Here is a 15842-nt window from a genome sequence, read left to right on the forward strand (position 1 = left end):
GAGAGAGAGAGAGGGAGGAAAATATTTCAACAGTCAAATTAGGGCACTTTCCTGCAAAAGAGAGCACCTCCAGAGATGATGGGTCAGAGATTCTGCCCTGGGCCAAGAAAAGAAAAAGCTCCGAGAAATTTCTGTTATCTATCCAGGATTTAGGCAACTTTTATTAGCAGCAAGACAAGGCTACTCTTTTTAGGGTACATTTTAAATTCACTAAGTATTTGAAACACTTAGATCTTCCTGGTAGTCACAATCTACATGGTAAAGGCACCTTTATCAATTTCCTACGCATGCAGATAAAAAAAAAAAGCTGACCAAAATAGACCCATATTCTAGTTAGCAGGTAAAAACACAAATTCAAGTTACTGATTGCTATTTTTCCTAAAATAAGACAAAACAGTTGTTGCAAATTGCTTTAGTCTGATTTTCTGGAAGGAGGAGCAGTCTGACTATAATTGTCAAATGAGCTCCTAACAAGCTGAAGAATTAAGAAACAAATGTTGAGAGTCTAAGAAACAAAATTTACAATCTATGAAGCAAAAAAAACACCAAAGTTAGAACTTATGAAAGAAAACTCTAACCTCCGACCAGTAATCTTGATGGAAGACCTTCAAAATGATATAGGGGGAAGAAATGTAACTACCCAAACTACTAGATATCTGAAACACAATTTTGTGTTCTTTAAAATATAATAATAAATTCTAGGAAAAATGGAAGGTAGGAAAAATAGAGGTATGATAAATTTATTGAGAGAAAGAAAGCTTCTGTCTAAGAGGGACAGAAGGGGGACTGGAAAGTGGGTTGTCCTATGTTGAAGATTTTGATTGTTGGCCTTCAATGATTTTGGAGGCTTATTGGTTTCTTATATTCTGGAATTCAATCATTTTGAGCTGAAACATTGAAATTTGTCATAAATACACCTGAGTGAACTCAGTTAAGGGGTAGATTTAATTTTGGAAGAAATAGGTTATCCTGGAAATATGAACTGTTATGAAGATTCTGGATGACTCTCTGGTTTATCTTTTGGATTCTAATACAAATTAGCTAAAACTTCTAATTCCTGAAGGATTATTGAGAAAATAGAGATACCTCTAAAACAGTGGATCTTTGTAACTTGGAGTACAATCTTTGGTGCTTCAGAAATAAACTTGGAAAAAAACTGAAAAAGCCACTAGACCCTCATTTGGGTTATAAGTTGAACATGGCATTTCACAAGAGATAGGTTTATATGGAAAAAGGATCTTTCCCTCCTGATATACTTCCCTAAGGAAGAGGCTGCCTGCTATTGAGGCAAGAGATTAGGGCATGGCTGGCTAGCTGGACAAGTGAGAATGACCTGCTAATCACGGAGATCCAGGACATGTTTGCCTAAGCTCTGCATCTGAGATCAATCAGAGGATGCTATCTTCAATTCTTCTGCCATGACATCAAGCAATTTTTTTTTTTTTTGGTACCAGGAATCAAACTCAGGACCTTGCATTTGTGAGGCAGGTGGATCCACTGAGCCAAGGCCCCTCAAGCAGGTTTTTGATAGGATGGCCCAGATCTAATTTTGGAAGATACAAAAGACACAGCCATTAAGCTTGCTGTTACTGTGTTCTCTCATTCTTAGTGACCCACCCTGCACTCTACAGAGCATACTTTTTCTCATGCACATATTCTAATTAGCTTGCACTCATTCTGTAAATCATGCTTCTTTTCCTACCTTTAATTCCTTTAATAAATACAAAAACTTACTACTTTTCTTGTATTTCTCATCCTATTCTTTGTTCAGTATAAGAATCCCTGGATGTGTACAATATCCCAAATCCTCTCGATTTTATGATTATATTTTTCATTGGTTTGTTTCAGATGAACATTGTTTTCAACCCATAACATTTTGGTTGTGTCCAAATGACATCTGAAATATAAATGTAGATTTAAAAAATTAGGAAGCCTCAAGAAACTAAACAGCCAGTGCTTTGTTGAAAGCACATAGATAATGAGAGAAATTTGAGTTTATAGAAATACAATAGGAGATTTTGATAAACACGTACAGGTGCCACTTTGTAAAAAATATACTGAAATACATTATTGAAATGACATTTCCATTTAGCTATACATGTCTCTAATTTCTCATTCTTTATGGTGGAGTAGTACTCTGTTATACACACACACACACACACACACACACACACACACACACACACATTTTTTTATCCAGTCTCTAGTTGATAGGCAATTGGGCTGTTTCCAAGTTTTAGCTATTCCAACTGTGCTCCTATGAACAGGAGTGCACATATATCACTGTGATATTATTCTTTTAATTCATTTGGGAAGATACCTAGTAGGGGAATAGCTGGCTCCAATGGGACCTCTAATCCTAATTCTTTGAGGCATCTCCATGCTGACTTCCACAGTTGTTTCACTGATCTACACTCACACTAACAGTGGAGAAGGGTTCCTTTTTCCCCACAGACCTGCCAGCATTTGTTATTCATATATTGTTATGATAGCAGCCATTCTTTCTGGGGAAATGTGGAATCTCAGCATTGTTTTCATTTCCATTTGACTAATGACCAGTGATACTGTAAATAGGAAGTGGTGGAGGGGTTGAAGTGAGGGTAGGGGATTGGGGAAAAAGTAAGCACCAAGATATTAAAGGTACAAATTTCCAATGGTGAATGTCATTATATTTTATTCCTAAAATGTACTAATAAAATTAATTTAAAGAGAAATGACATTTCTAGCTCAATTTTGACAACAGAATTACTTTCTCTGCAGTTAAGAACACATATATTTACAAATATAGGGAGCAACCTATCATGCTGCTTTAGTATATAGGAGGTTGATTCCAACTGTGAAATAATGATTGAGATCTCTGTCAAAATTGTACACCAAGAGCCCCCCTTTTGGTCTCCTGTTATTTAATAAGCCTCTCAACAAAGGAGCAGTACATTGGATATGGTAGAAATCAGGGTTATTTTCAGACAGATTTTAATGACTCCTTTTCCTTCTTTTGCCAACTCTTAGCTATGACAGCTAGCATTTGATGACTGACTTCTTATGTAGAGGTGGCAATAGCCTGTATCATATTTAGTAGAAAAGCAACAATTTAAGATCATCCTGTATCCTAGATAATAATCTACTCAATTGTTCTTACCTTTCACTTAAAGTAAAACATCCCATTAATTATGTTTAGATACAATAGCAACTCATTATTTTAAATTCATTGACAAAAAAATAATATTTTCAAATCCTAAATTGTGTCTTGTCTTTTAGTTGCATTAAGTCATTGGGGAACACTGTTACCTTAAACATAGGAGTTTTCTAATACATGCACAAAATCATGAAAATTATTCTAGTATCCTGGAGTTCTCCCAATGCTTGACACTGGTACACCTACTCTTAGTAAAATTATCCCTTAAAGACAAAGGAAAAATGACTCCAGTTAGAAAAAAATAAGTGACTAGACATTCAGAAGTCAAAAGATCATCACAGTCAGAAGCCCTGGCTAGGGAACATGTTTATTGGACAATTTTGATTAATCAGTAACTGAAAAGAGTGCAAATTAGAAGCCCTGTGGAGATTAAAAATACTACCTGACATATGAACAACTAATTTGTTCATGTTAAGGAAATAAGGATAATCATAGGTAAAGCTTACAAGAATAGCCATTATTAGCTTAATTAAGTATTTCTTGTGACACTTTGCAAATTATTTGTCAGTGGCATTGTGTAGATGGATGTATCTGAAGATTTCAACTGGCCATGCTAGGATTCTTTCTAGTTTTGCAGTTTCTTGTTGACGCATAATCCCAGAGAAAGACTCTTTGCCTTCAAGGAGAAGACAATGTACTTCCTTCACTATTAACCTGTCATACTCCATAAATAATTATATGTAATTATAATCCTCCTCATAATCTTTTCAGCTTGAGAAATGAATTTTAATATAGTAGTTAAATTGTTTATCAGCTGTGTTCACTTGGTCTCCTTGCTTATCTTTCTAATACCAAATATACTCGAGTTAGGTTGCTTCAAGATTTAATAATTACAGGCATTTCAAGTGGTATCAGCTAGTTAAGTACAGTCAGCCCTTGGGTTCCAAATCTGAATTCATTCAATCATGGATATTAGTAAGAAACATTTGAACAAAATAAGTGCACTGTTCTAAACATGTACAGACATTTCCTTGTCATTATTCCCTAAAAAATATAGCATAACAAATAACATTTACATTGCATTAAGTGTATAAGTATTCTAGGAAGGATTTAAGGTACACAGGAGTATGTAGTATGTTATATGTAAATACATCATTTTATACAGCAGTCTTGAGTATCTGAATTTTCATTCTACCAGAGGTTTTAAAACCAGTCCCTCCACAGTCCCTACACACTGAGAAACAACTATACTGTTCTTTTTGGCTTCCAGCTTACTCATGGCGTCTATTGCTTATACTTTTGAATACCGTCCTGTCTTTGTATATATTTGGTATTGAGCCATATACCACCAAATTCTGATCCTTTCCAAGTTTTTATATTCAAATTCTGCAACATGAAGGATGCTATTGAGTTAGTCATTTCTAACCTCATTTCGCAAATCTGTTATAACGGACACATAAATTCATTTACTTGTGGACACAGAAAGATTGGCTACCTATGGAAGTGATATAGATCTCTATTGTAGTTGGCTGAGCCTGAGGATGGCCCTTCACTTATTCCCTGCTTCCCTTTCTCCTTTTTTTTTCTTTTACTGAATTTATTGGTACACTTTAGGTATACAGTACAGTTTCATTCATCATTGGGATCTTGTACCTTTACATGACAGGTGGTCTTGGTTCTCATTTTTTCCCCTTGTCCCTGACCTCCCTTCACTCTCTCCTCTGCTCTCCATTTACAAACACTTTATTTTCATTTTTTACTTTTCTCATATTTTCCCCCTTATTACCTTTCCATTACCCTTCCCACTTTTCCTACACCTTTAGCCCTTTTCTTCCCATTTCACAATGTTAGTTATCTCATTAGGATCTTATGTACTATTATAGTTTATTCACACCAGAGAAACTATTCAGTATTTACACATGTGTGACTTACTTATTTCATTTAGGAGTATATCCTCAATATTTATCCATTTTCCTATGAATGACTCTAATTTCCCATTCTTTATAGCTGAGTAGTATTCCATTTTATAGAAAAACCACATCTTCTTTATCCAATCTCCAACTGATGGGCAAATGGGCTGTTTCCAAGTCCCTTTCACCTTCTTGCTCCCTTTCTCCTCCATAGATTAGAGAGCTGGATGGCACATATTTGTAGACCCTGGATGGCACAGCCCCAGGAGACAATTACCTTGTATCCTTCCCTGTTCCCTTCCCATGCATGCCCCGATCATGAAACAATCATGCTATGTTCTGCCTAGGCCACATAGGCCATGTGGCTCTATTTGCCCCACCTTTTCTTCCCATTTACCTTCTGCTATAAATAAAGAGCACATGCTGCTCTCAGTGGCTGGCCATTAGTGCCTGACAAGCTATGGTTCCACCTGGTCCAGTTAAGAGTAATCTTGGTCTTTGTTATCTTTCTTCATCTCCCACCACTCTTCCCAGATTTGGACCCTACTCTGCGTGGGTTGCAGCATCTTTTAAGACCTTCTAATGAAATCTGAAAGTGCACATAGAGAATGATGAGCTCTTTAATAGACAGAAAATATAAAATTCTGTATGACAAATAATATCTTCTACTGATTACGAGTTTTTCATATTTCAGATCTTAAATTGAGTGTATCATATACCTTGAAACAATAGTCCTGGGACAATCTGTTATCAACAAGGATGTGTGGCCTCCAAAGAGTTAAATAATATGTTCAAGTGTATAATATCTGTAGATGGTACAAAAACAGAATCCATAGATGATAACTTTTTAGAACAAAACTAAAGGAATAGTAGATGCTGTTGAGGAGTTATGCAGCAACTATGATGTTACTTAAACCACAAAGCATTGGCCAAGGGTTGTATTTCACTTGATCAAAAACATGTGGCATAAATAGCTTCATAGTTTACAAAGAAAATAACAAGTGCAAACAACCATAGAGAAATTTTCTTACAGGACTGGGACTGGACCTGATAAGAGATCATTTACAACAAAAAGAAAATTATAATTTTTCTGCCCAGTAGACTATACAGAAATATTCTAGAGCACACTGCTGAATTGACAGGTAAACAGGCAGATGCAACATCACAAAGACCTATTATGACAACAGAAAAACCAAAAAAATACCAACTGTGCCATAAAAAATGGACAGGAAAAAAACCATATGTGTTATCATGTAAGCTATACTTCTATACATACACAATTTCTGTGTGAAGACTGTCTTGGGTGTGATGATTGAAGCAAAGACTATTTTTTGGTAGATATTTGTTAGTATTTTAATTGTAGTTCACAAAGGTATTTATTTCTGTTGTTAGCTTTTTGGTTTTGTAAGCAAGTAAATGACAAATGTGAAAATGTTGATGTTTATTCCAAGCACTTATTACATATTTGATATTTTATTTTATTGATATCTTATTTCCCTGATAAGTCCACATAGTACAGTTTAGTAAGAAGCTCCTGACAAAAAGGGAAGACAAGAAAGGTGACTAGAATGTCCTGTCATGTAAGAAAGGAAAGCTAAGCACTTGTGCTGTCAGTGTAAGCAAGACCTGTGTATGGAACATGAAGTTGTCATGTGTGAAGACTGTCTTGGGTGTGAAACTGAAGCAAAGATTATTTTTGTTGAAGAGTGCTATTGGTGCTTTCATTTATAATTTATATAGTAATTTATTTCTGTTGTTATTTTTTAGATTTTGTAAACAAAAGATTAGTTGACATTTAAAATTTTGATGCTAATATGCAAAGCCAATAAATATTAAAAATTGAATGCTTTATTTTTTTATATTTTTTCTTGTTAAGTACACATTGTTTAATAATATAAAGCTTTTTTTTTCTTTTTCTTTTTCTTTTTTTTTGGTACTGGGGAATCAAACTCAGGACCTTGTGCTTATAAGGCAGGTCGTGGCACCACTAAGCTAAATCCCCAGCCTCACTGCTTAATATAATAAAACTAATAAATTAAAATTAATAACTCATCAAAAGAAATACTTTAAAAAATAAATGTAGGTGTTATATACTCCCCTCCCCCAAAATGCTCCTTTAACCCAAATTTGGTACAATGCCCTAATACTTGCCCTGTTCTAGTTTCTTGTGAACATTAACACATGAACATGTAATCTGTTGTTTTATTGTGAGAATTTATTGGATTCTGAAGCAAAAATACACAGATTAGTTTAATTATAAATTGCTTTTTTTTTGGTTAAGTATCATTTATAGATCACCAATTTTATACAAGGTCCCAAATGCACGGTCTCATACACTAGTATTTAGATTTCCAAATTGAGAACTTGTATATACTAGGAATGATGTCCATTTTGTACAATGAGTCACCAGAAAAAGTTGTGAGCTCACAGGAAAAGCAAGAAAATAGATAAGAAAATAAGAGCCACAAAACACAGCAAGTACTGTCCCGCACATTTTTGTACTTTGAAGACTACAAATAGTTCACACAAATGAGTAGGTATTTTTCTAATTATCTATATTTCTGATTTCAACTATGTTTTTTTAAAAAAAATATGATTAAAGCCTGAGAAAGTTGTTAACATATTTAAGTATTACAGGGCTTCAGAGTACATTAAGAATCAACATTACTCAATTTCAACATATTACTATCTTGCTACTTAAAACACGGGCTATTTTTGAAATATGTCCAGGGAACATATGTAAAAGCAATTCTGCTGCTGATCTGGGGAAAAAGTTCATTTTAGGTTTGGTATCAAGTTTGAGCTAGTTATTTCTTATAACAATGAAAGAGTGATTCAAATCTTGGCTTGCATGAAATAATTCAGTATGCTTCATTTAACTAGAACTTAGATTTATATCAGCAAGAACACTGTTTGAAAAGGATGATTTTGATTAGTTCTTAAGAGAAAAAACATTTCTACATCTGTGTTTGCATTTGTACTTACATTTACATTTGCATTTGTATTTATATTAAAATTCATAGACTCTCATGTTCTTCTTACTTCCTAAAATACAAGGGACTCCAAAATCATGGAAACTTTCTTTTTATAAGGAAACAGAAGCCAATAGTATAAACACAGCAACATACAAAACTAAGAGTTGCTTTTGGTACCCTACAAATAGTGAATACAGAAGAAATGAATCATTATTAACCCCATAGAACACATACTCTGCTTTCTGGCTCCTGCCAAAACAATTAAAATGGTCAGAAGAATTCTTTAAAAATGAAAGTCATCTCTCCTTTCCATATTGATTGGGAAACTTGATTATATTTGTGCCCAGCAAGTGTGTTCATCAATGAGAAACAGATTTTTTTGCTTCAAGCAATCACCACTGAATAGATTGTTTAACAAAATAGCTATTATACAGAATATGCTGTATTAGGATATGGGCTCTGAAGTCATGAAGCTTACAGTTTAGCTGATGATCAGATGCATATGTTGATATTCATTCCAAGTAGTGTACATGTGCTAATTAACAAACAGGTAGCTGATCCTAAATATAACTGTCATCAGAGGCTATAGGAAAGGTTGCCTGCCTGTTTATCTGTCTATCTCTTTTTCTTTTAATATAGATTTCACCAAAATGGTGACAGAGAACAGGGGTCTGTATGGGAATCTGTTTTGTAAACATGAACAGATAACTTTGATGACAGCCAAGTTTATAAAACACTGGCCTACAGCAACGCATACTGTAAGAGAGTTTGCAGTAGTTAGAATGGGCAGAAAAGTCACCATTTGGAAAATAGCATTTGAAATTTTCCGTGAGGTCCATACAAGTTGGTAAGCTAGACAGCAGGAGAAATGAGAAGAACATTTAGGATAAGGGCAAGAAAGAGGGAAAGAAATAAAACTAAAAGTTGGAAATAATGCCTACTGTGACTGGAGCAAAGAAATCTACTAAGCAGATGAACATACACAGAAAAGGTAGATAGGGCAAGATCTTAATGAGCTTTGAATACTGAGTTGAGAAGTTCATAATCTCTTTTCTCCATCTGTTCCTACTTCTTGTCCTATACTGGCAACTCAAATGTTTTCATTATTGTCTTATCTGGACTGTTTTCAACCAATAACAAAATCTCAAATATTCCATGCTAAGCACACTGCTAAACAAATAACATCATGAAATTTACCTTTTTTCCCCCCAAAAATGGAAAATCCTATTAAAAAGTCAGAAGAAAGCTTCAAATATTTCTGTTAATACTGTTTATTTAGCCTGCTATGATGGTATGCACTTGTAAATCTTTGCACTCTGGGAGATTGAGATAGGAGGATCATAAATTTGAGCCTAGCCTTTTCAACTTAGAAACTTAGCTAGATCCTGTCTCAAAAGGACAAAAATAAAAAGGGTTGGGGATGTAGATCACTTTGAAGTCCCTGGATTCAATCTCTAGTATGCCCTACAATTTTTTATTTAAAGCAAACATTGGTTGCAATAATTAATAATAGCTTGAAAAGAACTTGATGATTTTGCTTACATTTTCTTTTCATTTTCTGTATTAAGTAGCATTTAATAAAAATTATGTATTCATAGAAGTTAATAAAATAGTATAGGTAGTATGCTGTTTGCAAGTGAGAATAAGTGATCTAAACCCCATGCAATAATATAGAGAAAACTTTCAATCTAATGTTAAAGTGCTTCCATTCAGAGAAATTTTCTTCAAATATTTCTCTTTCTGTTTCATGTTTTTCCTTTCTCATTTTGAACTCTGAAGTGCTTTTTTTTCATCTTTAACTTTGGTGTGTTCATTTGTTCCAAATCTTGAGCTTCTCTGGGAGTCTGTAGGATAAATCAGCTCCTCTTTTAAGAATTACAGACAGCAAAATTCCACCAAAAGCAGCAATCATTTCTCTGTCCTTTTTCCATAATGCAAATTGGTGTTTCCTGTCTTCTGCCCAATACTATTACATGTCTTCTTTTTTTTTTTAGGTTTTCAGAGGCTGACTCCTGAATATTTTCAAGTCATTCCCAAATAGCTTTCTCCTATTTGGTGTTGGGAATTTTATTTCTATCTCATACTGTCTTGAATGTTGTCTGTATTCTAGAAAATCCAATTCCAACTATTCATTGAAGTCTAATTGCAAATAAGGAAGTTTTCTGTTGTGTCCTTAGTTTAAATAAAGTCACAAAATAACATGGAAACATTTTTTCTCAGTAGTTACTGTCAGCAGTTGTCCCAATTTTATGAGTTGACATTGAGCTAAAAAAAGAAGAAGGTAGTTCTTATGTTTGGGGACTGCTTTACAAAGATGTAGGTATTGCAGAGATGATAAAGAAAAGATACAAAGTTAGATTCCTTCAATTTGCAGAAATTTGACCCCATAATCATCTTCTCCAAGGTTTTTTTTTTTTTCTTTGTACATCTTCATGCATTTTTCTCTTTTTTCCAAAAAAGCATTCTGTAAAATCATTATGGTCTGTTTTAATGTTTATTATTATTGCAACACAATTTTGCTTATGTTTGCTTATGTTTATTAGTAGTAACATAGACCTACCAGGCAGGTACACTAGCTGAAGCTACCCAAGGTAGTTGTTTACTTATTCTTTTCTGTATCCCAATTAGTATAACATGTACATAAGGAGTCCCTCTCTATATTTGATATCTTTTCTCTTTTCTAAAGACAGGTATTGGCCTATTGATAATCTTTTTTATATTATGCTGACATAGATATTCACAATTCAATATAATTATTGAGGCTGCTGAGGGAACAGTGGTTTCAGTGTTAGTAGTCTTAATAAATTCTAATGAAAGTGAACAATCTTCTGGGAGGTTTTTATGGGGGAAAGGAACAGGTTGAGGATGAATACCTTCTTCCTACAAATAAGCATAGGGAAAGTGCTCCTTTAAGACCGAAACTGTGTCCAATTTTTCTTTGTATCCGTCGAAACTTTGAACCTAATAGATGTTCGGTAAGTACTTTTTGAACCATTGGAAGAATAAAAATAGGTGGATATTGACTGCCAGAGCTAGCTTGTGAGTGTACCCTTAGAGGAATATAGATAAGGCTGAGACAAGAGTGACAGTTTTGGGTTCTGTCTCAGCACTGCGCACAAGATTATGACTCAGGGCATTCTGGCTGCTGTTCCCCAGTGACTGAGAGGCCCTGGGTGTTAATCCATAAAGACAGTTTTGCTGTGCTGTCAGTAATCTATGCGCCCCCCTTATGAGCAGCCAAGCTCCAGTAATTTCCTCCAATGAGGCATTTTCACATTGTCTATATTAAGTGCTCTGTTTGGCCAACATGTATCTATACACTAACATTGCTAAGCATTCTAAATGATAGATGAATGAAGATGTAGTTAAAATATGCTTTAGAAAGTTCATATATTTTAATTATTGCAGCTTGATGTTTTTGCTATATTTTACTAGTGTGGTTTGATGGCTGCTCTTGTGCCTTGAGGCTGTCCTAATGAAGGGAACATTTTAAGAAACTCAAGGAAAAAACAAACACATAAATTCTCTTTGTATGGCTCTCCATCAGATTAAATGTTCAGCTCTGGAAGTTCAGCTCCTGCAGGAAACAAATGAAATGTTCTTATCTCTCTTCATAAAAAACAAGGATGACATTTGCCTTTTTACTGTGAGAACCTAGGCGCTCTGGGACACAGCTATGAAGAAGTAGAGGTGGCAGATTTTACTGAAACTACCTTCATTCTTTACCCCATGCCAGTCAGCATGTTACCTGGTTAGAGTGTATCCCCAGATTGTGTGTGAGACCCATCCCTGTCATCTTTGAGTGGAGGCTTTTTGTTTTTTGAGACAGGGTCTCACTCTGTAGTTGAGACTGCCTTGGAATTCACTATGTAGCCCAGGCTGGTCTCGAACTCACAGCGATCCTCCTGCCTCAGCCTAGGGAGTGCTGGGATTACAGGCCTGTCTGGAGACTTTTAAAGTAGAGTATTCATTCATGTGCTAAAGAATGGTAAGAAATTGATTTAGAATAATTAAGCAGGTGTAATGAACAGTGAATGAATGAGTATTCATTCAGAATAATTAAGCAGTGGTGTTTGGCAAGGCAGGAAAGAGATTGGGCCCAATGCAAAGATCAAGGTGAAGCCCAAAATTCAAGACCGGGCAGGGGTTGAGAAGAGACTTAGAAGAGCCTGCTCAGGGAGAAGATCTTTGTCAGCACCTATCTTCGGACCAAGATATTTTGGCTTTCAGCCCAAATCTTGTAAACCACCCCTCATACTGCTTTTGCTGTTCTACTGTTTAGAAGAATATACTTGTGATTATTTTTATACTGACAAAATTATAATTCTATTTGACACATTATTCAGAAGGAATTCATCTGGATTTCCCTTCCCTTCTCTTAGATGTTAAATAAGACATATAGAATTTTTTATCTTTTGGTACTGGGGATGGAATTCAGGACCTTGTGCTTTAGAGGCAGGCAGCAGCATCACTGAGCTACATTCCCAGCCCAAACAGGTAGCATTATTTATTCAGTGCCAAACAGAATATCAAAAATCTAGAGCCAGGGATTTGGCTCAGTGGCATAGTGCATGCCCGGCAAGCCGAAGGTTCTGAGTTTGATCAACAGTACTGGAAAAAATAAAAATAAAAAAATCTAGAAACTGCTCATCTTCTGTCACTTTTCTGCCTAAAAGAATTAAGGTAGAGGATGTGCCTCATTATAAATACTTTAGCTAATTTTAATTAACAGAGCTAAATTAGGTGAACAAAGATGAATTTGTAAGAAAAGAGTGCCTGGAAAAATTTCTTCAGGAGCCACAACTCAATATATCTCACACCAGCAGTCTGTGGGCACACCCAGCTTCGCACCTTACTTACTTGGAATTATCATTCCCCATGTGGCCTTCAAGTTGAATGCCACGTTCACAGGCTTTCACATTGTTCTCTATTTTCAGCTGGAGTTAGTCACACTGTGACATTCCAACATAGCAGAACAAAACTTTCTAATATACCTACAGCAGTTAACCCAGGACTAAAATGAAGGCGTAACCCAAACAGAGGAGAATGCATATTCAGACAGATGGACTGTATGTATATTTGTGTAGATACCCATTAAGGTGAGAAATTTTGAGTTGTTTAAAACCTTGACTGCTTTATTTAGAGGTCTAATTACTTCCTTGGGACTCTTCATTTTGAATTGTGACTTTCAAGCAGTTTTATTACCTACATGCATCCCTATACTACAATTTAGAAGTCAAAGGGTAGCTTTCCTTAGAGATTGTAGTTGCTTTCTCCTTTGAAACTGATTTTTTTTCCCTTGGGATTTTGTTGCTGTTTTTGAAACAAGATCTTGTTATGTAATTAAGGCTGGCCCCAAACTCACTGTGTAGCCCTGGCTGGCTTTAAAGTCAGCAATCCTGCATCACAGCAATCCTAAATGCTGGGATTCCTTTGAAATTCACTTTCCAAATAGCAATAAAATTCTGAAAGAATTTATGGATTTCTAAAATCATGGGCTTTTTGTGTAAATTGCTAGTGGAAAGCAGTGAAACACTGGCCAGAGCAGACCTCTTGTCCTTATTTCACCAACATTAAGATACAAGGGAAAAGATATTATAGTATGGCCTTTACTATAGCAACTGGATTACAGTACTAAAGAAAATCACTGATTTCAATGTACTTCCTTGTGAAGAAGAAAAAGGCACAGTAATCTATTCCCTTTTTAATGATGAATTATAGAATCATCTTTTTACCTGAGCTTTTTGAAAAATATGTTTTTTGTTTCTCTATAAAGCATAGAATGCCTTCTATGGGGCTTTGTTACTGGATTTAGTTCAAATATATATTTTTTCAGCCATTAACAGTACTTCTAAGAAAGCACTTTCAGAATACAGTTTGACAAAGTTAATAATTAGGACTAGAATCTCTGAGCTTATAGCATGACTATATTTCAGTTTAGAGTTCAGAAAAAGAAATGTCAGGGTTACTATAAAATTTGTTTTGCTCCTTTGGTTTCCGAGGAAAAGTGTTTTAAAGCAGAGAGAGGACAGCTTGGACTTTTATCATTATTTTCTTTATGTAAGAAGAAAGGGGAAAAGAAAACAGCAAACATTCTGTAAAATAATTCATTCTCTTATAATTTTATCATTTTTAATGTTTATGCTTGGTCTAGATAGCACATATGCTTGTGTTTTATCCCTGTGATTTTGTATTGTGACCAACAAATTCCTGTAAGTATTTGCTGAATGAGAAATAAAATGATAATGATGATCACAGAATTTCCACCTGAAAAGACTAACCTATGTTAAGAGGCCTACTGTTGTTAACTATAAATTTTTCACCTTTTGCAACATTTTACTTAAAATAAGCTACTTGCTCTTCTCCAATTATATCTTGCTCTTTCCTGCTCCTGATTTTCTTTTGTTTATAACACTCTTCCTTCCAGGTGCTACCTGGAAGACTGAGCTCTATCTTTCCTCTAAGACTGAGCTCACAAATTCCTGTTTTCTACCAGGTGAACAGCAAAACTATTATGTTCTTCTTCCTGTTTTCTCTGCTCAAAGAAGCCAAAGTGTGGGACGGGTCTGCTTTGGTTGAGGAACTTCTTTTTAAATCATGATGAAGGTTCTCTGTCAGTTCCATTGGAGCTACATTAGAGACGTGATGACTAGAGAGTGAGCATAAGTCTTCCTAAGCAAAGACATCTATCAGATTTTAAATTAAAGAATAGAAATAGAATTTATTTCTATTTAGTATATAATTAGTTTCACTCTAAATCTATAATTCAATGGTTTTAGTCATTTATACAACTAGGTAGATGTCACCAAAATTTACCTTTCTCTTCTTTAGAATTTCTCTTGAAATTTCACTTAAAGGGAATCATACATTGTCATATGCATTGTCTTTGCAATGAGAATTCATTTAGAGTATTCATTTGGCACAATGTTTTCGAGGTTGATTCATGGTGTGCTGCAGTGCATTTTAACTATTGAATTATACCAGAAAGAATGGACATACCACATTTTATTTTGTTTATCTATTCAACCATTAATTATATTTTACAATCTTGAACTATTAATGTTGCTATTACCATTTGTGTTTCAGTATTTGTGTGGATACTTTTTACTTTATTAGGAATTAGACTTTCTAAATTATATGGTAAACTTATGCTTAGCTTTTAAAGAAACTACCTGTACTAATTATCTTTTGTTTTGTGACAGCTAAGTAAAAATTCTGTGGTTAGAAACAATAAGTGTCCTTTTGCTCATAGTCTCCATGGGTCAGAAGTCCGAACATGATTTTGTTGCATCCTCTGATGCAGGGTTTATGTTGGCTGCACTGTGGTTTCATACTGAATTTCAGCTGGGGGGAAATCTACGTATAAATTTATGCAGATGTCGGCAGAATTTATTTCCTTATGAACTGTTAGATGATATCCTTGTTTTCCTGCTCTCTCTGGGTCAGAGGCTGCCCTCATTTTACCCTTCCTTCCACGGCTTGTGAGCCTCTCCATAGAGCAACTGAGCACGGCAGCTCATTTCATCAAGTCAGCAATGGAGAGAATCTACTGGGCAAGACAGATGTCACGGTACTATGAAATATTAATTACAGAAACAAACTTTCTGTGCCGTATTCCATTGGTTAGAACAAGAAACATGCCATGCCTATTTTTAGGGGATGTAACTACAAAAGAAATGAATACTAGGAAGAGATGTTTACCATACTGTCAAACAGTTATTCAAAAGTGTTGCAACATTTGACATTGTTACCAAAAAACACAAACATCCCAGTTTCTTTTCTTTTCTTTTTTTTTTTTTTTTACTGGGGATCAAACTCGGG

This window comes from Fukomys damarensis, unplaced genomic scaffold, assembly GCF_012274545.1.
Source record: "Fukomys damarensis isolate Sample0158 unplaced genomic scaffold, DMR_v1.0_HiC HiC_scaffold_1, whole genome shotgun sequence".
Classification (NCBI taxonomy): Eukaryota; Metazoa; Chordata; class Mammalia; order Rodentia; family Bathyergidae; genus Fukomys; species Fukomys damarensis.